This window comes from Triturus cristatus, chromosome 3_1, assembly GCF_964204655.1.
Source record: "Triturus cristatus chromosome 3_1, aTriCri1.1, whole genome shotgun sequence".
Lineage (NCBI taxonomy): Eukaryota > Metazoa > Chordata > Amphibia > Caudata > Salamandridae > Triturus > Triturus cristatus.
This window is the reverse complement of record NC_140583.1, coordinates 485,945,071-485,968,289: the sequence shown is the minus strand read 5'-3', so window position 1 is coordinate 485,968,289 and position 23,219 is coordinate 485,945,071.

Sequence of the window (23,219 nt, the reverse complement as noted above, 5' to 3'; positions counted from 1 at the left end):
GCCTTACAGTGGCTGCATTTGAAGTGACCTACAAGTGGTGGTAATTTCAACTGGGTTCCGATATCAGGTGTGCGCGGAGTTTCCAAGTAGAGGCTAACCACAAAGTCCTTCACATTTGTTCGCTCTTTTGAAAACGAATGTAAGTAACTAAAACTCGCTCATACCCAACGATGTTTTACCAATAAAAAAATAAAAAAACAATAAACCATGTGTTTGTCCTATGTTTTGTTCTGTCCCCCCTCCCTTTCTTCCAGGTTTTTCCAATAAACAAGGTAGAATCTTGCCTTGTGAAGTACAGCAGGATTGGTTACTTGAACTATCTGCACTCATTGAAGAACCAGTCAGGCAGGAGTGTAGATATAATTTGTTCTCGGTCCTAATGAATTGCCAATAGACCCATTAGGGGCTGTATGAATGAGGAAAGAAACATGTTGTCCACACAACTTTACAACACGAATGCTCTATAGGACCTTTGTATCCCACATGAGCTACACTGATTTTATTTAGGTTAGTGAGCCCCACCAATAAAGTTTAGTAAAACCCAGCATCACTAGACCTATTTTAACCACTCCTTTCACTACACTACTTATCACAGCCCACATTAAATTATCCAGTTCAACTGTCAGCATAAACCAAAATGTCAGCCTGAAAAACCATAATGTCTTCCATACCTTTCAATAGAGAAAACATGAGCTTTTGAAAGACAGATGCATCTGAAGCCAAAGGGTTTACTTACATATCTAAATGCCCCATCAGGCATAATAAATGTTGTTAAATGACTACATCCCTCTTCCAACTCGTTTTTATAAAACGCAGATTCATGGTATAACGAGGTGAAACATCTAGCTCCTTCAAATGGTGTCAACTCCTCCTGAATTTTAAAGAAAGGTATGACAATTCACAATAATTTGTTTGTTGAGGGATGTTAAATCCACACACAACCTCAACAAGTCAGATTTGTTCCTCACTAACACTAGTAGGGAAACAAACTCTGAGGAAATGACTGCTTCAAATACACCCTCCTCCAGATGCAGTAACAAACTAACTGGCACATGCATCATGGATGGCTTTTGTGATTCCTTTAATTGCGATCAATAAGGAATCGCAATTAAGGAATCGCAAAAGCCTATGCATGTAGGAATTGCTGAAAAAATAGTTATTCCTACACATTCCTTATTAAGGAATGGCTTCCCATTCATTCCTATGGGCCTACATTTTGGTGTTGGTCTCCTTGCACTTAATGTTGCTACGGTGCTCTGTCACTCTTGTTTTGACACCTCAAGTGGTCATTTCTATGTACTTCAGCTGTCTAGGAAACATGATTAAATAAATGCAATTGTGTGTGTTGCAATTTGTATGCTTTTGTTGTGTCCATGTAAGTGTATCTGTCAGTTGAACAGTTTTCGTTGTTCGTGTGAGCGGGCAAATGGTACAGTGGCCACAGGGATAATCACCCACTACTGGGGTAGATTCCAGAGTTGTCACTGCATGGGGGACACATTTGGCTTAGGTCTTGTACTGACCAGCATGTGTTTGAGGTTCGAAACCTTGGGGGATTGAAAGTTAAATTCCCCATCTGTAGAATTTTCCAGTGTTTTCTTATCTCCTTTTTAATGAAGTTGGACTCTGGAGTGTATGTTGTGACGCACGCGAGTTCATCTGTCTCTGGTTTTACTCGTGATTCTAGGATGGCCTCCCTATGTTGTGTGCTCTTTTTTGTGCAGTTTTTATGTTTTTTAGAGGTTAATCACATCTAGCAAAGTGTGCTGCTAGGTCATTGGATTGGTTTGCAGTAACTCAAATTGCTGTAGTTGAGTCGTAGTCACAAAAATTGCACATAAGGAAGGTTCTCCCACAAGGCTTTTGGATGATGACTACTGAACAGTAAAGGACTGTGGCTGTCAGTCACATTTTTAAATGTTTTTGTGTGCAATTCGGCCCAAGACAGGCTGATAAGTAAGTCTAGGAATGGAAGTTCTTTCTCCGAGGCAGTAACAGTAAATTTAAGGTAAGGGTTCAGAAGGTTGATCCACCCTACAAATTGAGTGACGTGTCCCTACTTCCCTTGCAGAAAATGGATATGTCATTGATGTATCAATGCCATGTGATAATGTTCTCTGTGAAGGGATTAGCGGGGGACAGAATTAATTTTTCTTTAAAGTTTGACATGTATAGACATGCAGGATGGGGGGCAAAGGTGCTGCCCATTAAGTATCTGGTGAAAAAGACGGTCTTCAAATTGAAAAAGGTTTTCTGCTAGAGCTATGATTGCGCATCTCATTATAAAGCGTATTGGTGTTGGGGACGTCCAGTTCCTTGATCTCAGAGTTTCTTCTATAACTTCTAGTGTTCTAGTGTGGCCTGCTGGGTCACAATAAGGGGTCTCTTAGTATTAGTCAATACGATTAGATTCAAGACATCTCTTGTGTCCTGGACAAAAGATGGAGTAACTGTCACCAATGGTTTCAAGAAAGGATCTCAGACTTTTGACAGGTTCCAAAAGGGACCCTATCCGAGACACTATAGGTCTTCCTGGTGGAGGTAGGGTACCTTTATGAATTTTCGGCAAAGTGTAGAAGTTGGGTAATCTTGGGTTTTCATTGTTGAGAAAATCTGCCTCATGTTTTGTGATCCATCCTTGACTCAGGGTGGCTGTAACTATGCTGGTAATGTGTGAAGTCAAGCGGGGAGTCAGGTCTTCCAATATTGGGGTATAATACTTTAATGAAAGTACCCACGTCCACACATTAATTGTTGTGTATTCTGGTGGTGCCACTCATGCGTTTCTAGTGCTCATCACCTGAATTACTTAAGAGTGAATGTTGAAATATGATGAGAAATTAAAGTCACTAAAACTCGCTAATAGGAAACTGTGATTTACCATTTCTTTTTTAAAACAATACACCATGTGTTTTTCCTATGTTTTGTTCTGTCCCCTCACTCCCTTTCTTCCAGGTCAGTCCAATTAACAAGGTAGAATCTTGCCTTGTGAAGTACAGCAGGACTGGTTACTTGAACTATCTGCACTCATTGAAGAACAGTGGTGAGAGATATCATTTGTTCTTGGTCCTGATGAATTGCCATAAGACCCCTTGGGGCTGTATGAGGCAAGCTACATGTTGACCACACAACTTTACAACATGAATGCTCTATAGGACCATTGCATCCCACATGAGCAACACTGATTTTATTTAGGCTAGTGATCCCTACCAATAAAATTTAGTTAAACCCAGCATAACTAGACCTATATTAACCACCCCTTTCACTACACTGCTTATCACAGCCCACATACCCTCATTAACCTCATTATCATTAACCCACCGACTTTAATATAAAACGATATCTGGCAAAGACCCCCTTCGTGGATGCCCATCGGGCATTGCAGCGCCAGCCCGAGGTGCACACCCAGATGATGAAGCATGACACCTTTAAGGGTGTGTGAGGGCACTTACTCCAATTGAAGGCTATTCCACTGACCTGACAACCCTTCCCTGTCCCAGGAACTGCACACCCTTGCATTTAATTTTGTATGTCAATGCCAGCTGATGACAATGGAACATCAATTTGCTTTTGATAAGCTCAAATATTTAATTGTTTATGCTTCACCATTGTTTCCTTTCAATCACATGTTACTGTGTGTTTTGTATGTTGATGCCAATGTGGAAGGGTTAGGAGAGATGTTTATTCAAAACTGTCAAAGTGGTGATAAAACCGTGGTCTTCACTTTGAGACCCCTGTTTTGCTCTGAATCTAGATATTCCACCATCGACGCCCCCTTCCAGAGCCCTATACCCCCCCAACGGGAGTGGTACCCCTTAGAAGGCAAAACCGGCCAGGACACTGATTACAGCTGCCCTCAAGTCCAGATCCGGAAACACCAGCTACTGGCTCCCCGACCTTTGGTCAGATGCCTAGCGAACCAAGACTTCACAAGGGTTACACATAACTAATGTGTCGTGTGACAGTCTGTCTGGTGCAGATCTCACGACCTCCTGTCCAACTGACAGTGCGTGCAGATCCCCCAGGACAGAAGTGGCGTCACCATGGCCAATCATTGGCGACTCAGTTCTTCTGGCTGGCCCCTCACCCACTGGTTCCCACTGGGGATTCTTTCCCCCTCTCACCCCTCCATCTGGACTTCTGCACCCTCCCAGCTGGAGCGGCACCGCCAGACACCAGAACTACTGGAGCTCTGCTTACAGAGGCTCCACGTTCTCTAGACACTGGGAGATCCTCCTCAAATGGCCTACAAGTACAGCATAGGCCCCCGACTTGATGTTCCCTTAAGAAACAATCCAGGTCCTGAGACTGGGTTTCGGGCACCTTGGGACAGAACCACTCACTCCTTCTCCTCTGAGACAGGAAGTGAGACCCTACACCGGGACCTAGCTGGGCTACTCTGAACTTCTTCCACCACTCTGGGCTGGAAGACACCTCAGCCACTCCTTTTGGAATCACTCCCCAACACAAGTTCCTTATTTCAGAGAACTCACACCCAATTATTCAGCAAGCTCCTTATTTCAGAGAACTCACACCCAATTATTCAGCAAGCTCCTTATTTCAGAGAACTTACACCCAATTATTCAGCAAGCTCCTTATTTCAGAGAACTCGCACCCAATCGCCCAGTGGAACACATCACTCATCCACACTCCCCCCACAAGACTGGTGAAACAGTATCTACTGCCCCTGAATCTCAACCTGCACCCCTCTTACGGGAACCAGGTACCACCCACTGGGAAATGGGAATGGGACTTCATGCACTGGACACACACTTCTGCTGCTAGCACTGGATTCCACCCTTACTGGTGAATCCAGAAAACTCACACTGCACTTAGGGGATGATCTACCCTCCCGAACAAGTGACTCCATACCAATTAAGTCCCCACTGTAGGCCAACCCAAGAACCAGCGCAATGGCTCAAGGGCAGTCCCTCCTCCAGATTCTCTGGTTTCTGTCTTTGGCAGGACACCCAACTCATAGTGCACAAGAAACATATTTCCAAAGAAATGACACTTAAAGCAAACTTAGACACAATAATCCCTTTCCATATGACTATCTAAAATGCAGAGTTTTGTAATGCAGCCAGTTGTCGCTGTGGTTCTGCGCAAAAGCAAGTCCTAATCCCACCGCTGATCACCAATGTTAGAAATGGGATCTCTGGTTGGCTAAGGCTTGCGTCAAAGCCAGGCAGAGACCACCACTCTAGTCAGGGCAAGGGAGTTACACGCCAAAGATAACCCCTGCTCACCCCCTTTGTAGATTGGCACGTGCAGTCAGGCTTATCCCGGAGGCCATGTGTAAAGTATTTGCGCACGTACACAGCAACAACTTCCCAGGCACACTACAAAAGGAACTCCACACAAGGTTATATCAAATAATAGCCTTGGTATTCTCATAACACATTAGAATAGTAATCACATAATATACATGGTGCCACCTGGCACAATGTCATATTTACAAGGGATTATTTACACCTGACATGGCCAACTGGACCACTGTCAGAACCATCACAAAGTGAACTTAGTAAATGTAGAACTTATCATAAACATAGAACACAACCAGTAACTACTGGTAACCACTGTACTAAGCATCAGCCTGTAACATAAACCACATTATGCACCGTATCACATTAGGCGCGAATTACATTCTGCGCCAAACTCACCAGCATAAACACATTATGCAATCATCTCACAAGTCTAAAGCATTAGACCCTAACCTCCTAAGTATAACTCACACTAGGGGCATAAATCACAGAGTGGAACATAATCTCACTAGCATAAACCATGATATGCAAGACAACCTCATAATGATAAAAAAACACATTTAGAGGTAACCAAAACAGGGTGCGTAAATCATACTACATGCCTTACATTTCCTAGCACCACATAATCACATTAGGGCCTTGCGCCCTATAATCCTAACAGTCCACCCTGGCCAACTGGCCATTTCAAAAAGGGGCTCAAATGCCCTGTGTCCCAAAAGTCAGGGAGCGCTGCCAAAGCAGCGAAAGTCAAGGGTGCGCACTTTGCGCAGGCCTAAACGTAGCAGCTGGCACTAAGTGCTGCGCAGCTGTGAATAGATGAGGGCGAAGGAGTGCGTCTCCCTCCTAACTTCAACATGTCCCCTAAAGCAAAGAAAGACCTAAACGGTGCAGCTGCCCACTACTTGCTGGGCAGCTGGAACTACTAAAATGCGGCATGAGCTCTCAGTGGCCCTTAAAACAAATGTAGCCCCCTTTGTTGAAGCCACAAGGGGCTCTGAAAACAAATATGCGAAATGTTGGAGCCACACGGGGTTCTGTAACTAAATAATGCAAAACGTTGGAGCCGCACGGGGCTCGGTAAATAGATAATGCCCCCAAGTGTTGCAGCTGACCCCTGCAAAGTGGGGCAGCTGGAGAACAATGGCCAATATGGGGCAGCACGGGCCCTCGGGACCCCCACTGGGGCCCTTTAAACAAATACGGCCACGTTGGAGCGGCCCGCTGCCAAAACGGGGCCGCTCAGGATCTGTGCCCCCAGCAGGCACCACATGAAGAGCCAACACTTACCGGCTCTTTCCTCAATGCTGCGGGACTCTTATCCTGGCGGCAAGCGCTGTGGTTGCACGCGGGGCTCCCTCTTCACCACGCGAGCCCCGTCCGGCATCGGCGGCCTCTCCACTGCACCGAGGAGTTCGTGAGTTTCCCCCTGCTTGCTCCTTCACCCGGTCCCTCCCTGGGGACAAGGGACTTGGCAGGGGAGCCCGCGAGGCTCCAGACGACTTCCCTAGGCTGCCGGAAAACCGCAAAACCGGAAGTCCCGCCCGCCGCCAGGCACATCGTTGCCTGACTTCCGCTTTGGCCGATTGGGGCTGCGGCGGGGATTTCTTCACTCCGGGCACAATGAGGGGTAGGCTCTCTCTTCACTAAAAATATAAAGCGGGGTGGGCACCCGCTACTCTGCCATAACTATCCAGCAGCCATGTGGGGTGGTCACCCACGAAGCAGCCGATAAATGCGGGGTGGTCTCCCGCCTCTCTCCCCTCCAGCAGGGGGAATCCCTACGTCGGGATTCCCTCGGGAAAGTTTGCAGCGCCGCGCTGGGGAGCCCTTGTGCTCCTTTTCTTCCTGGGGGGGAAATCAAATAAAGCATCGCACTCACAGGGTGCAAAAGGATGCAGCAGTCCTCCTCCAGGGGAGAACAGGTCCTGGACAAATGAAGGGGCAGAGGTGGGCCCAGGGGCCAGCACACAGGGCCCTCCAGCAGGGAGGCAGCCCCCATGGCGGTCCCTCCTGGGCCCCAGCAGCAGCAAGCCCCCCCCTCCAGTCAGGATCAGGAACACTGAACATTTTCATGGGGTCACAGCCCCTATATTTATATGCCTTTTCCTTTGTGACACAGCACAGGGCTTGGGGATACCAGTTAGAACTGGTTTAGGGGAGCTTTGGAGCACTTTGTTGTGCTCAGCTCCTCTCTCCTTTGTCAGGTGGGGGCTAGGTGCTCAGACGCACCACAGGGGGCGGAGCTAGCATTGTGAAGGGAAGGCACCGCCCTATTCAGGTCCCAGGTGCAACTCCTCCCTCCCATCTGCATGCAGATCTCTCCATTCACCACTGGGCAGACTCACCCTGGCGCCTGGAATTCCCCAGCCCTCTCTAAGCTCCTGTCAATCACAAGCCAGACATGCACTCCACATCAGGCAGGCAGACAACAGTACACAGAAATGCCAACTTCTAGAAGTGGCCCTTCTGCACCAGTCACAATAAATCTGCGCCCACCATTGCGCAGCATTTATTCTCACAAGTTCGCACATACTAAACTTGACCCTGCACTCCCCTCATACCAGGAATTACCATGGACACACATATCCCCCATGCATTCCTATGGGAAGGCAAGCCAATCTCACCACACGCACTCAGAGAGCGCACACACTTTACACTGCCACAGTGCTAAATTGCCCAGAGACCGAAAATCACTACCACCATGTCAGAGCTTAAGGCAAAAAGTTCAGGGGTGAACCTGCCAAAAGGCCCAAGTCCAACAGGTAAGTTTTAGGTTCCCATTGTATCTTTCCACTAAAGCATCAGTTTGTGGATGATATACGGATGTTTTGATATGGGAAATTTTCAATGGTTTATAGACGTTTCTCATAAGTTGTAACACAAAAGGTGCCCCTTGATCCGTAAGGATCACCTTAGAAAATCCTACATGGAAAAATATTTATTTATTCTAGTGAGCTATGTTTTTGGTGGTAGGTGCCCTCAATGGAAAAGCCTCCAGATATTGTATAGAATAGTCTACAACTACCGATACATATTGGTTCCCTTTACTCGACCGGGGAAGAGGGCCTATAAGATCCACCCCGACCAGCTCATAGGCGATCCCTATAACGGGAAGAGGCTGTAAAGGGACAGTTGGGGGATGATGTGTGTTCTTGCATTGACACACCTCACACTCTTGACAATATTTTTTAATATTGTCATGAATCCCTGGCCAATAGAAATGTCTAAGGATATTTGGAGTTGCTTTAAGGATCCCTGTATATCCTGCCATTAAATGGGAGTTGTCAAAGTAAAGTATCTGTTTTTGGAATTCCTGGGGTACTATAAGTCGAAGTTCATCACCTACTTAACCTACCCTATACAAAAGTCCCTTTTTAATGAAGAATTGGGGAAAAGTGGTTTTGGGATTGCTTCCATTTGCTTGTGCTTCTTGCCAGGTGTTTCGTAAGGTGGCATCATTTAATTGGGTGTGCCTAAAGTTCTTTTCCAGGACACATGGTTCCTGAGTAAGTAACGCCTCCTGTGAAAGTGGTTCTGGTCGTGTCTCTTCGGAGGGTCAGAAATTATTCATATTGGTTAGCAACATATCCAGGAATTCTGGGTTATCAGTACTCAGAATTAGGTCTTGGGGAAGCTTACACAATACCCCCATGACTATGTTCAACACTTGTCCATTCACTGTAGTTACAGAGAGATTGGCAACAGGATAAGTTCTGATATCTCCATAAATACATTGGATATTAACTACTTGCCCTTGTATGATTTGTGAAGCATTGATCACATCTCCTTGTATCACAGACTGTCTACAACCCGAGTCTAATAAGGCTGTAACCCATCGCTCATTAATGCGAACACTTACATAAAAACAGTGTCCCAGTTCTAGGGTATGCAAGAGGATAGAGGATGGATCTGGGAGCATACCTAATATCCATAGACTCTTCTGTGGTCTTCCTGTTGGGACAGGCGCAGGTGATATGGCCCCACTCTCCACAATCAAAACATTGAGGGCCTTTATAGGTAGGATTTTCTAGCTTTGGATATTTTTATTTAGTGGTCTCTCTTTGGGGTTTCCCAGATTTTCTCTCGGTCTTTCCCTCATTTGGTGGGATACTGCGATGGTTCTTATCACCTTTCCCAGCATAAAATAAAGGTTGGGCCCACAAGAAAGTGCTGGCCACATCGACAGCTTGTTCAGCTCTGAGGTTATTGTGTTGTCTCAAACACCTTTGAGTTGGAAAAGGAAGGGCTTCAAGATACTGCTCTAACAAAATCTGATTCATGATCTCCTCTTTGGTATTTTCCCCAGGCCACAGCCACTTCTCCGTGGCCATTTTTAATTTAAAGAACAACGTTTTGGGTGTTATCTCCTGAGGCCCCTTTTTCTTTTTGGAATCGCACTCGGTAAGTCTCATGGACCATGCCTAGATGGTCTAAGATAGCCTGCTTAATACCATGGTAGGGGGTATTACCATGTGCATTGGCTATGTGGTACGCTGCTTGGGCCTTCCCTGTCAATAAGGGGCCTAAGAAGAAAGCCACTTCTCTTTAGGCCAGGCACAGGCATGGGCAGCCCTCTTAAAGTTTAGCAAAAATCCATTGCTGTCCTCCCCAATATCGTATTTCTATGGAGCTACATTAGGGCCTGAGGCTGTGGGTTCACGGACCCTTGGAGGCGCACAGTTAGCTGGACTTGATCTTCAGCATCTCTGTCGATTGTTTGTACTTGAGATTTCATGGCCTCGCAAAAAGATCTCACGATCAGCGTTTGTGGGCGACATCTGTTGCTCGAGAGCTCACTCAAGCTTTTTCTGTCCTTGCACTAATTGCTGTACAATAGTCTCAATTTCTACTGATGAATGGAGTTACTTGCCAGCATTCTCCACTATATGTTGTATTATCCCATCACCATGTGCACGGGGTAATGAGGGTATGCTCGTATTTCCTCTTTCATCCTCAGTCAAATCCGCTTTCTCCTCTGGTCTGTGAACTTCGGTCCCAAAGGTGACTGATGGATCATTCATTGTCCTTGTTGTAGCAATTTGTAGTCATACACCTCACTTTCTTTCTGTAAAAAGGTTTATTCTCAAGAGACAGGAACTACCTTACTGTATCTCAGCCAGGCGCAGTTACAATAACAACTGTCAACCACTCAAGCACAGAATGTTAACAATCTCAATGGAATGTTGATATATCACAGCAGTCTCAGATTAGCAGAGACTGCCTAATAATATTATAACAGTCCTCCTCCGCGTCTCCCACTTGGCTCCACACCGTTCGAGGTCTCCTCCCTCTCTTACCTCTTGTGGACTCACTCCACTTGTGCCTTCTTCGGTCATGTGATGTTCCTATTCACTGTTGTTAAAGGGATTATCATCCTTCCAGACTATTGGGACCTGTTCTCTATCCAGGTCTCCCGATTTCGAAAGGGAAAACAGACTACTCGTCTTGCCTGCTCCTGCCTGTCTTCCTGTTATTGTCTGAAAACAGAGAAGATTGGATTCAGTGCCTCTGGAGTCGACATATGGGTAACATGGAAAGGCGATCTCCTCATCCCTTCCTTCAGGAGAGACGTCTGTGTGACACTCACCTTTCCGGTCGGTTAGGGATTGGCTGCTTAGGTGGCAGTGTGCTCTCGGCTGCTGGGACATTCTTACCAATAAACTTTTTCTTCTTTGTCTTCAAGCCTCACTTGTCTTCTCTTCCAATATCAATAATAGATTAGTGTGGGACAAAGGTGCTTAAGCCAAATCTACACAGGCCTACTCAAGGGTCTTGAAACAAAGCACGATTTACATGCTCACTTCAAATTAAAAAAGGCATTGCCAGTTAATTGTGGGCAGAAAGCTGTCCATTTCCATGTCTCCATCCAGTTTTCTTGAAAGCTAAATGTTCTCCAGATGAATGTTTTGTTCCTGGCATCAATTTCTCCATCAAAACAGTGCTGTGGGGTATCATTTGCAGTTAGACTCACTTATGCTGGTAGTTCTTTTAAATCTAGACAAATATATTAAAATAATAACTTTGCTCTCATCTTAGAGAGCATTTTGGGATGGATATGTCACATAGAGGAACAGTAGCTGGTCTTGCAGCACGTCTTCTGTTCTGAGCTGCTTCATTATCTATGGTGCTCCATCACTATTTGTTCTCTTTTCAAAGAAAGTGATGAAGGTGTAACACAGGACAAGCCATAATCCTTTTGGACCTCTCAGCCGCGTTTGATACCATAAACTATTCAGTGCTTATCAGCCGGCTCAAGAGGTCCAGGATTGGGGGCACTGCTCTTCCTATCCTCAGTTCCTTCCTATCCAACAGAGAACAAACCGTAGAGAGGGTTATAATTCTAATCCATTTAATTTTCCATGTGGGGGGCCCCAGGGTTCTTTACTATCGACCAATGCTTTTTAATATCTGTTACCCCGCTGGTGAAGCGTATTCAATCATAAGGTTATTCTGCTATATCCTATGCCAACGATACGCAAATAATCATATCAATTCCCTCCAACGTCGGTGCTGTTGCCATACATTTTTATAACTGTTTGGAACATATTACAATTTGGCTGCACGTAAACTATCTTAAGTTATCTGCACTAAGGTGATCCTCTTCGAAAAAGATTTATCGTTCTGGAATGATTCATGGTGGCCTATTAATGTTGGCACGCTTCCATCCCTGATCTGGAAGGTGAAAACATTTGGGGGGTTTATTTGATGAGCAGCTGGGTTTTTCTGAACAGATTAAGCACATAACATCTTCCTGTTTCTACCTAATCAAGATGCTAAAAACTGTATTTCCTTTAATCCTGCTTGACATGCAAAAAATGGTGGTAATGCCACTTGTCCTATCTAAGATAAATTATTGTAATGCACTCTACCTGGTAATTAACAAAAGTCTTCACTCCAAGCTTCAATCACTACAAAATGCGGCTGCCCGTTTGCTTTTGAAATTCTCATGTTTAGTTCCATCACTAAGAAGATCCATGACCTTCAGTGGCTGCCCTTCTCTGAAGGGTAACATGTAAGGCTCTCTGCATAGTGCATAAAGCCTTGCATGGCACTGGCCCTCTTTATTTTCAAAAGACCTTTAAGTGGTATGTCCCTCGTCGTGAGTTAAGATCTTCATCGACTGAACCGGTGGCCATTCCCAAAATAAAGAAGACCAGATGGGGAGGCAGAAGCTGCTAATTTTTAGCTTGTAAACTCTGGAATTCTTTGCCCCTGTCTATAAGATTTCAAACAATTCTTGTCCCTTTCAGGAAATTGTTAAAGACGTGGCTTTTTGTCTCCTCTTTAAAGTAGGCCTTTTTTCCCTACAGTCAATTTGGAGGCCACTAGCGCCAAGACACTTTGGTATTCATTTGCTTTAGAAATCTGTTACTTATAACACTTGCATTAAAATCACCAAATCCGTCCAGTCTACCATATTATCAACAGCACTCTTTCATGAATCCGAGTAGGGTCTTAAGGTGGTCCCCCACTCTGCAAAGCAATCAGCATTACTTTCATGCTATAGCTCCTCTTTTTGAGATGCTCTACATTCCGATTGGTGTTTAGTTTTTGGAGGATGCCCCCCAAAATTGAATGTTGACAGGAGCCTGATGAACCTGTGTGCTATGCATTCATGCAGGATCCGCCATCATTTCTAGTTATTCCTCTGGAACTGAAGCACTCCTTTTCTTATACCTGGAGACTGTTCGTTCTGAAAGCAACTTGGATTCCAGTGAAGGTGCTAGAGATAGTGTGGTATGGCCGTTAGGGTAATTGTCAACATTGCTAAGTTAGCATGAGCTCTGCTGCCATAATGCTGCTTTTGTGCACGTTACTACATGACTTTATTTTTCAATACTCTGTTTGTGCCTTTCACATGTGAACCGTCTGCTTTCTACGTTCTCTTCTTGGAGTTTAGTCTGGTACGATGTGCAAGGTTGATAAGCAATGCCCCTTGCTATTCTGTTCTGGTCAGTCCCTAGCAACTAGACAAAACATGCTAACACATCTGTGACTGCTGGAAACTCGTGCTTTGATAATATGAGGATGCATGTTGGTTTAACACACACTTGGAGAGGGACCTTTCCAGAGAGAAGAGCTATGCTGTTCCTATGATGTAAAAATCCATCTAGGCACTAAGATATGCAGTCTACTAACAAAGCCCTGAGATGATCTTTTATATAATAAAACTTCTTCTGGCCAGTGGGAGGGTGGTTAGGCCTTATAGTCCTTTATCCACAGTCTGTATATAATGACATCCCCCTTCGTGGATGTATGACGTTACAACGCACACTTTTACAACGCATGCACTTACAACGCATTTTTTACAACGCATAATCCATTACAACGCATGACATTACAACGCATGACACTACAACGCATTTTTAAAAAATACCTTTACAACGCACTACCATTACAACGCATACTACCTTTACAACGCATACCATTACAACGCATAATATTAAATTACATTTAAGGTAAGTATTAGATAGTATAGGGGTAAAAATTACTATTCTAACTCCAGGGGGTGCAAGAGTAGGGTAAGTGTTGGATAGTGTAGGGGTAAAAATTACTATTCTAACTCCAGGGGGTGCAACAGTAGGGTAAGTGTTGGATAGTGTAGGGGTAAAAATTACTATTCTAACTCCAGGGGGTGCAACAGTAGGGTAAGTGTTGGATAGTGTAGGGGTAAAAATTACTATTCTAACTCCAGGGGGTGCAACAGTAGGGAAAGTGTTGGATAGTATAGGGGTAAAAATTACTATTCTAACTCCAGGGGGTGCAACAGTAGGGTAAGTGTTGGATAGTATAGGGGTAAAAATTACTATTCTAACTCCAGGGGGTGCATCAGTAGGGTAAGTGTTGGATAGTATAGGGGTAAAAACTTACTATTCTAACTCCAGGGGGTGCATCAGTAGGGTAAGTGTTGGATAGTATAGGGGTAAAAATTACTATTCTAACTCCAGGGGGTGCATCAGTAGGGTAAGTGTTGGATAGTATAGGGGTAAAAATTACTATTCTAACTCCAGGGGGTGCATCAGTAGGGTAAGTGTTGGATAGTATAGGGGTAAAAATTACTATTCTAACTCCAGGGGGTGCATCAGTAGGGTAAGTGTTGGATAGTTTAGGGGTAAAAATTACTATTCTAACTCCAGGGGGTGCATCAGTAGGGAAAGTGTTGGATAGTATAGGGGTAAAAATTACTATTCTAACTCCAGGGGGTGCATCAGTAGGGTAAGTGTTGGATAGTATAGGGGTAAAAATTACTATTCTAACTCCAGGGGGTGCATCAGTAGGGTACGTGTTGGATAGTATAGTGTAATATTATGCGCTGTAATGGTATGCGTTGTAATGGTAGTATGCGTTGTAATGGAATGCGTTGTAAAGGTAGTTTTTAAAAATGCGTTGTAGTGTCATGCGTTGTAATATCATGCGTTGTAATGGATTATGCGTTGTAAAAAATGCGTTGTAATGGTAGTGCGTTGTAAAAGTTGCGTTGTAAAGGTTGTTCCCCCCCCTTCGTAATCTATGGACATTCTACAATGCTAACTGTTTTAGGTTTATGCGTTTTGCTGCTTGTAGTGGCTCATATACTGCATTATAGAGCACTATAGTTAAAATAAACATTTTGAACTATAACAGTGACTCTGTCAATTCTTATTGTGGACAGATATGAGTGAGTGAGCGAAAGGGTGCATCTTGCTACCGCGATCCTGAGAGAGTCGGGAGTGTTGTATTCTGGGTTGTCTAATCATTTGCATATTCGTGATTATATAGGAGAGTGAATCAGACACTGTAGCTAGTCGGTCCAGTGATTTTGGGTACTGAGGTCCCGTTCTCTTGCGCATAGTTCTGTGTATGTGCAGAATCCCTGCAAAAATAGTTGTCATGCCATTTGCATTATGCATCAACAAACCTGCATCAGCACCCCAAACGCACAAAAGTACTGTAGGCCCCTCATTCGCTGCCTTACTTGGGCCTTTGTAGTTTTTGCACAATAGCATGTCCAGTACATGCTAGATCCCCCTCTTAATAAAACCAAAGGGCGGCAACACCGTACAGGGATGCATGCTGCCCACAAGAAGAATCCTTCTAAGTGGGCCCTACTGCAACACAATTGGCAAATGCTCGATTTTACTTGCACTGGTCAAATTTTCATGCTATGTGCACTGCATGAGACACAGTGTGCTTATAAACAATCATAGCATGATGCATGGTTTGACTATGGAGGAATAACATGCGTATGTCTCTTTCTCATTGCCGATAGGTCAAAACCATAATGGTCATTTTAGTGGGTCCCACATCCACTAATGCATCACACACATTGAAACGGTCAGTGCACAAATGGTTCTGCATCTGAAACCTAATTTAGCATGTAATAGGAAATGTTCGTATTGTAAACATTTGAGGCTTTTAGTGTAATTAAGGGAACGTGACTACAGTCTGTGGCACCGATAGCAAGGGTAAGATGCTTTTCAGTAAAAGTAAGGTTTTACTCTGTGCTTGATCAAGATGTTTTCAAAAACATGGATTTGATAATCCACCACTACCTGCTTCTACGTACTTTTTAGGTGTGGTCTAGAGGTCTTTCCTGTTTCATGCTTTCCAAAATATTCATAATCTAAAAACATGCATGTAGGAGAGTAGGATCTGCTTCACATGGGTACCCCCACTTTTTGCTGGTGTTTCACTGTTTTTCGACCTTAGTTTGACTGTGGCCCTGCTAATCAGGACCTCAGCCTAGCTTCTTCCTCTCTAAAAGGGTTTCCATGTATATTAGGAACATTTCTAATTGGATTCGGGAGTGCCTTATAAGCCCCTAGTATATGGTATACTATGTACCTAGGGCATAGGTACCTCAGAGGCCTACCAGGGGCTGAAGCATGTATTATGCCACCCCTGGGAAGTACTCCAAAATGGCACCACAGGTCTGCTAATGCAGCCTGGGTAAGGTGGTGCTTCCACCCCTTACTGTGGTATAGGGTACCTATATCACTACCATTGTACACACATATAAAACATATAAGTCACTCCTATGGCAGGCCTTAACAATCCTGAAGGCAGAGTGCTTGGTTTTTATGTAAGATTGTTGATGGTGACCTCAGCTAGGCCTACCAGTGCAAGGGGTTCGCCCTTCTCTGCACAGAGTTCTCAGACCAATAGGAAGAAGTTGGCACAGAAACTGGAATAGAAAATACAAAGTTTAATAAACCTCATGAGGTGGAACCACATTCATACAGCACCCTGTGGTGCTGAATGAATGTAGCACACAGAGTAGAAGAACCATGGGTCTTTTATACCCACACAGGGGCTCAAAAAGAGGGCGGTACAAGCATACATAGGAGAATTACATACATAGATGGTCATACAGAAATGCACAGTCAACAGTAAAGGAGGAGCTAGCAGTTGCTGACTCTGGTAGAAACAGCCTGACAGCTACAGGTTAAAAACAGATGTATGGACAGTTAGATTCTTCTGCACATGTGTAGAGTAGCAGAGTCTAAGTATAGCCAGTCCTTTAAACAGAGCACAAGGGTAAACAACAGTGAAGAAGGAAACAGCCCTTGGTGAGCACATGGCAGACAAAATGGCTGCCAGAAATACAAAATGGATTCCACAAAATTGACAAGATAGCCTCTAAATACCAGATGGATTCCGCTAATGCTAATCCAATCACAGCCAATTTACAACAGACGACCCTTTAAGCATTAGCTGAAGACATCTCCCATAATCCAGTAGGAAAACAAAAAATATGCACATTAATTTTTAATTTTTTTTCTTTTTCCATAAATTTATCAACATTCTAATTCATTGCTAGGTGGGCATTTGTCATTCTAAATATTGTTAAGCTGGTATGTATAAGGTATATGCAGGAGTACAAAGGGAACAGAGCATTGGGTCATACAGATTGCAGGAGAGAGTAATTACTATTATCAGAAACAGAACTATTAGCTTTCTAGTCCTAAGCAAATCCTAGAACCATCCAGTAAAAACATTTTCAAGGCTCCTATGCATTTCAGTGACCATCAATTTCAATATCAAAATAGCCAACAGTACATATCTAATAAAAACATTTTCACTAGACTTTTCAAGTGTTTCCTTTATGAGGGCTAGAGTATTTATCAAGGAAAGGGTAAAGTATACAATTATGAAAGCAGTCAGACATATTATTACAAAAATGATCCTGGATCCAGGGGACCAGGAGGACTACACAGGACCATGAGAATTAGGACGAAAAGCTGCAAAGGGCTGCTCCTCCTCAAAAATGGGACGACAAATGGGGTACATTTTCAACAAATAAGAAAAAGAAGTCCTTGGGAAATTAAAGCCGCTGTACAACCAACCAGAGGGGAGTCTTCTCCCTGTGTCCGTTTGAGCCTCACAGGCAGGCTCTTGTTCTTCCCACGGTGGAGCTGCACGACTCGCAACTCAGGAATCATGGCCTAGTTTCAAGGGGAAAGTTTCTTTTTTCAGGATAGGGCAATCACCCACCAGGGCAAATGCTCTCAGCGATCCTGTCCAGTGTCTCAGGCAGTGCACCAGTTTTCTTCATTTCGATTTAACAGGCACCAGAGACACAGCACCTGTACCCTGAACTCAAGTCCTTCCCTAACTCCTGTATTGCTCTGCTGTCACACTGCTCTTTCGTTGGGGCCATAGATTGCATTCAGTGTGCCCAGGTATCTCTTGACCAACAAAGGTGAAAACTTTACAGCCACTTTGGGACCAGGTTTCAGAGGCCTGATGCTAGGATCTCTGAAGCAACCCTTGTTACAAAGGGGGTTACCTCAAGCAAAAACTTTCTTGCTGATCTGGTCGGTTTGTGACTCTCAGCTGGGCATCAAAAACTTGATCCACGATTTCTCCTTTCTGATTTGTGACCCCCTCTTTCGCCCAAGACTGTGGCAGGGGTACACACTTCACATCCCAGTGCTTCCAGCCTTCTACCTTCACTGAGGTCCTGGTTGCCAGCAATGCCTGTGCTGGTTACCTTCACTTTGACTTCAAGCTGGACTGGTGCTGACTCTCCAAGCTGGATCTGATGTCTACGCCCCTCTGGCAATGGTTGTAAGGTAGCAAATATCTATTGGTGGACAGAACAAAAGGTCTTTAGACAAGGCACAGAAATAATCTATCAAGAGAGAGGATAGTCTCAGAATACTTCCTAGTCTAGGGACGCCCCATATATTAGCAAAGCACCCAAGAACCACTTTCATCTATGTGAGAGTAAAAGAAACAACAGCCTGGACCTATTGGCAAGTATAAAAGGAACTCTTTGGTGAACTGACAAGAGTAATACGTCACCCAATCCCAAGCAGCCAAGGAAGTCTGTGTTCATTTACTAAATTCTGAGGAAAAGAGAAAAACAATACAGACATACTCCAAATCCTTACATCTGTATATTCCTATCTTAATCATCTAAAGACCCTCAAGAAAAAAGGAAATGTTCTACACTTTTACTCATAGACTTTGCATTACTTGTACAGGACTGCAGACACTTCTAAAATGATTTCTCTTAATAAAAGCACCTACATTGTATGCTTAGGACCATGCTCTCATGTTATAGGAGCAACAGGAAAATCTAAAACTGCTACTTTAACAGGGATTCCTATTACATAAAGAACTAAAAAACTTCAACATAATGGGTACATTTTCTCCAGCAGAACATCTTGTGACACACAGACTCCTATAAAACAATATTTTCCTCAAAAATGTTTGCTAAGGATCACATAGGCATCTTGCCTGCATTCTACTTTTCACAATCCAAACTATGCAACATCAGCTCTAGTTAGGACTGCCAGTTTATTTACACAGACTAGCTAATAAAAACTAGCAATGCCCTTGCAAAACTGTATGTAGCATGAGAATAACAAACAATAGTGGTGTTATCACCTAAGAATTTTAGAACAAAAACTACCCACAGCTAGTTCCCCTTAAAGATCAAATAAGGAAACCACAATCTAGACTACTCATCCTTTCATAATTTCATCAGACAGGATGGGCAGTAACATAGCGAATTTATTTATTCATTTTATTAATGCTAATAATGTTTAAAACAGTATTACTGAATAGCCAATTAAATGTCTCATGGCTATTTCACAGACAGTTTAGACAGGCTCAAAAGAAATTAAGAAAAAGAGAGAGAACACATAAATTTGCCTACCCTTAATTTGTAGAGGAGCTAGCCTCCTCCCCCCATTTTTGACAGTAGGAAACCTGTAACAGGTTTCATTCTGTCAACACTATCAACCCCAATTTGTAGCAACTGGGCATAAACAAACTCTGAGGAGCTAAATAGCACATTCAGCTAGCTAAAGAACATATTCCTTTAGCAAATGTACAAGTGTAACACAAGGGCACATGAATTCAAACTAAATCCCATTGCTTCCTTAATTCAGCCCTAAAAGCATTAGTGCTATACATATGACAGAGCCATTGTCTTAATAAAAGCTGACATATACCATTATTATTATGCAATCAATTCATGTGAGTGAACAAAAACTTGCTTTTGCCAAAAAAGTAAGCAAAACCTCTTTTTGTCCCTGCCCTGCCATTTCGTCTTTCAAATGTCGAAATGTCAAAGCAAACGTTGTGCTGAGCCCTGCAGGCTTCTAAATGTAGGACTTCGGCCTTTAACCTATGCAGCTGTCCCATCGTGCGTGCAAGGTTTTCATGGGGGTGTCCCATTTCAAAATGACCCTGGAAACGGAAAGAGCAACAGCAAAACCCACTTCATTCCTGCCTACCAGCAATTCAGAGGTAAGCTTAATAACTTCTGCCAGTTTTTTTGTACATATTTATATTTATAAGCAGTGTGCCGAGTGCTTGTCTAGCAGTATAGATGTCAGCTATTCATTCTATGCTTACATATGTGCATTTACTGTAGCCTAAGGCAGTTTAAAAGCTGCTCTGACTGGAGAAACCTCATTTAAATAGTGAATTTTACTCAATTTCGACTTTGATGTTTAGGGCACTTAAAAATGAATATCCTACAATGTTTTTGCATAATAGTCATCCCCAGAATGTCCTCTACATATCCCAGCGATGTGGCATTAGAAATGTATAATGTATACCCTTATAAAAATAAGTTTTGTACGCCTGGGTAAAGTGACATTTCACATGTAAGTGACCCCCTATTGCTGTATAGCACGGCTTAAATTCAATTTGGATGCTAGGAGGTCACAGCATCATGATTAGGCATTATAAATATTAAAAAACGAATTTAATACACCTATGTTAAATAAAAAAATTTATATAATCAAAATATTTTTTTTTTTTATAAATCTAATCATTTTGATGAGTCCACATATGAAAAGCAAGCTGCATCCCTTTGCCTATCATATTTAAATGCATTCATTCACAGCCCTAAGAACAGAAGCTTATCTTGAAACATCTTAAGTCTGCGCCACTTTTTAACGGACAGTCATTATTATTTAACATCAAAAACCACTCTTATCCTTATTTAAAAAGGCATTAAGAAAATAAATCCCTACTGTCAATCTGTCCTCTGTTTATCAAAAATAATGAAACTATATTTCTAACTTTTAAAACAGCAGTCTGAAATGCAGGATTTTACACCGTGTTTGACTTCAGCTGTTTTCTGTGGCCGGAGTCAGAAATACCCACGTGCTGACACAGCTGCTTGACACGTAAAGGCGTCGAATTCATGCGCCTTTCAAGTCAGCCTTGCCAGCTAGCACAAATCTGCCGTTCTGTAATGTGTATTTTGGGTCAGCAACAACCAATTCACTCAGATAATGTAAATGCCTTTTAATACCTAATACAGAAGGATAAATGCTGTGACATTTTGTATCTTAATTTTTTATCTATTGCAAAACACACAATTTCGTTGTTTGAAGCTTTTTTATTCCTATTAAATGTGGATTCTAATTTTATCTTTAACATTGTTGCAATTTGCACACATGTATAGTGTCTTACTCTGTCAATTTAATGTTAGCGTGCAGCTATTTAGCATATATTATATAATTCATTGCTGGATTCTTTTAAAATGTATTTTATTTTAATGATATTTGGCATAACAGAATGATGACAAAAAAAAAACATTGAGCTCATTCCAGACATTTTCAAAACGGTGTCATACACATAATACAGGGCACTTAAGGCTAGCCATTCTTGCACCAAGAGCGCAATCGCCACTTACAAGTACCACTAATGACAAACCACAGACATTTAAACACACATTTAACCCACAGATCAACACTTAGGATAAAAACAAAAGACAGCCCACAGACTGTACTTAAACCAAACCATTTGTAAATACTAGTTGTAAGTCATATTCACTAGATTTGGCTGGCAGAACACCAAGAAAAAAATGCTCTGCATATCACCACTTATTGATGTTACTAAATGCACAGACCAGGATCCTTTCGATGTACATATTTAGTTCCTCGGGGTACTAGTCACCAAAGAATAAATACTTTTTTATACCAACACCTAGTTAAGTATCCCCTCTAGGGGAGCCGGCTAATTATATACAAGTTTAAAAATGGTACATCCAAGAAAGCAACACATTCATAAACTCACCTGGGGAAAAACAAACAGACCATCACGCATTTGCTTACAATTAACTGATTTGTTCTTCAGCTCTAATGCTTTCACATAAATGTTCTTTCGCTGTTCTTTTTTCAATCAAGGCTTGCTCACGCTGCATTCGTTCACGCACTTCTTTCTCCCACATTCGTACACAATCAAACATCTCTTGCCTAGTCTTTCACTTAAACATACATTGTTCCACATACTCAGTCTTTCGTAAATCAAATGACCCATACATAGTTCAACGCAACTCAGGATCCTTACGAGTGTATTTATTCCATAATGCGCTGTACAGTATAGAAGAAAGACCATACTTAATATACATATCCCTATTAGGCCGGTTGTGCTTCATCTAGTTTCAAATTCAAATTGGTACCACTACAAAAGCTACACATCCTATGAAGTGTGCTAAAAACAGGCATGCCAAAAATAGTGCAGAATATGCAGTATTATAATCAAAGTAGCACTTAAGGTACCTTTAGTACGATGTGCCGTTCAAATCAATTCAAATAGAGAAAATTCTCCTCATTACCTGCCTATATAGATTGCAATCCATATATAAATCTCATGACAAACCAAGTTGGCCAACACAAATCTCCAAATCCAAAAGCCACAGTAAGCGTTACTAAACTACCTTACCAATCCCAGGCATCAAAACCAACAGCAAGCGCCACAGAAGGACACTTACCAATCACTTGGTATCCAGATTCCAACTGCCAAGTTCTAAAATCGACCAAATGGTCACTGCACGGCGAATCAACAGAAGAGATCTCACTCGAGGACCGGCACCACCTGGATGGTCAGATCAGAAGGAGAGGAAAAACGCCGTGGTTGCCAAGACTCGGGTCTCATCGGGCAGCGATCGCGTCCAGAGCGAGATTCCAATCCTTCGTCGCGACCAATCCTTTGGGCATCCGAGTCACCGATGAGCCCCAGTAGTTGGGCGCCAATTTGTTGATGGTGACCTCAGCTAGGCCTACCAGTGCAAGGTGTTCACCCTTCTCTGCACAGAGTCCTCAGACCAATAGGAAGAAGTTGGCACAGAAGCTGGAATAGAAAATACAAAGTTTAATAAACATCATGAGGTGTAACCACATTCATACAGCACCCTGTGGTGCTGAATGAATGTAGCACACAGAGTAGAAGAACCATGGGTCTTGTATACCCACACAGGGGCTCAAAAAGAGGGCGGTACAAGCACACATAGGAGAATTACATAGATGGTCATACAGAAATGCACAGTCAACAGTAAAGGAGGAGCTAGCAGTTGCTGACTCTGGTAGAAACAACCTGACAGCTACAGGTTAAAAACAGATGTATGGACAGTTAGATTCTTCTGCACATGTGCAGAGTAGCAGAGTCTAAGTATAGCCAGTCCTTTAAACAGAGCACAAGGGTAAACAACAGTGAAGAAGGAAA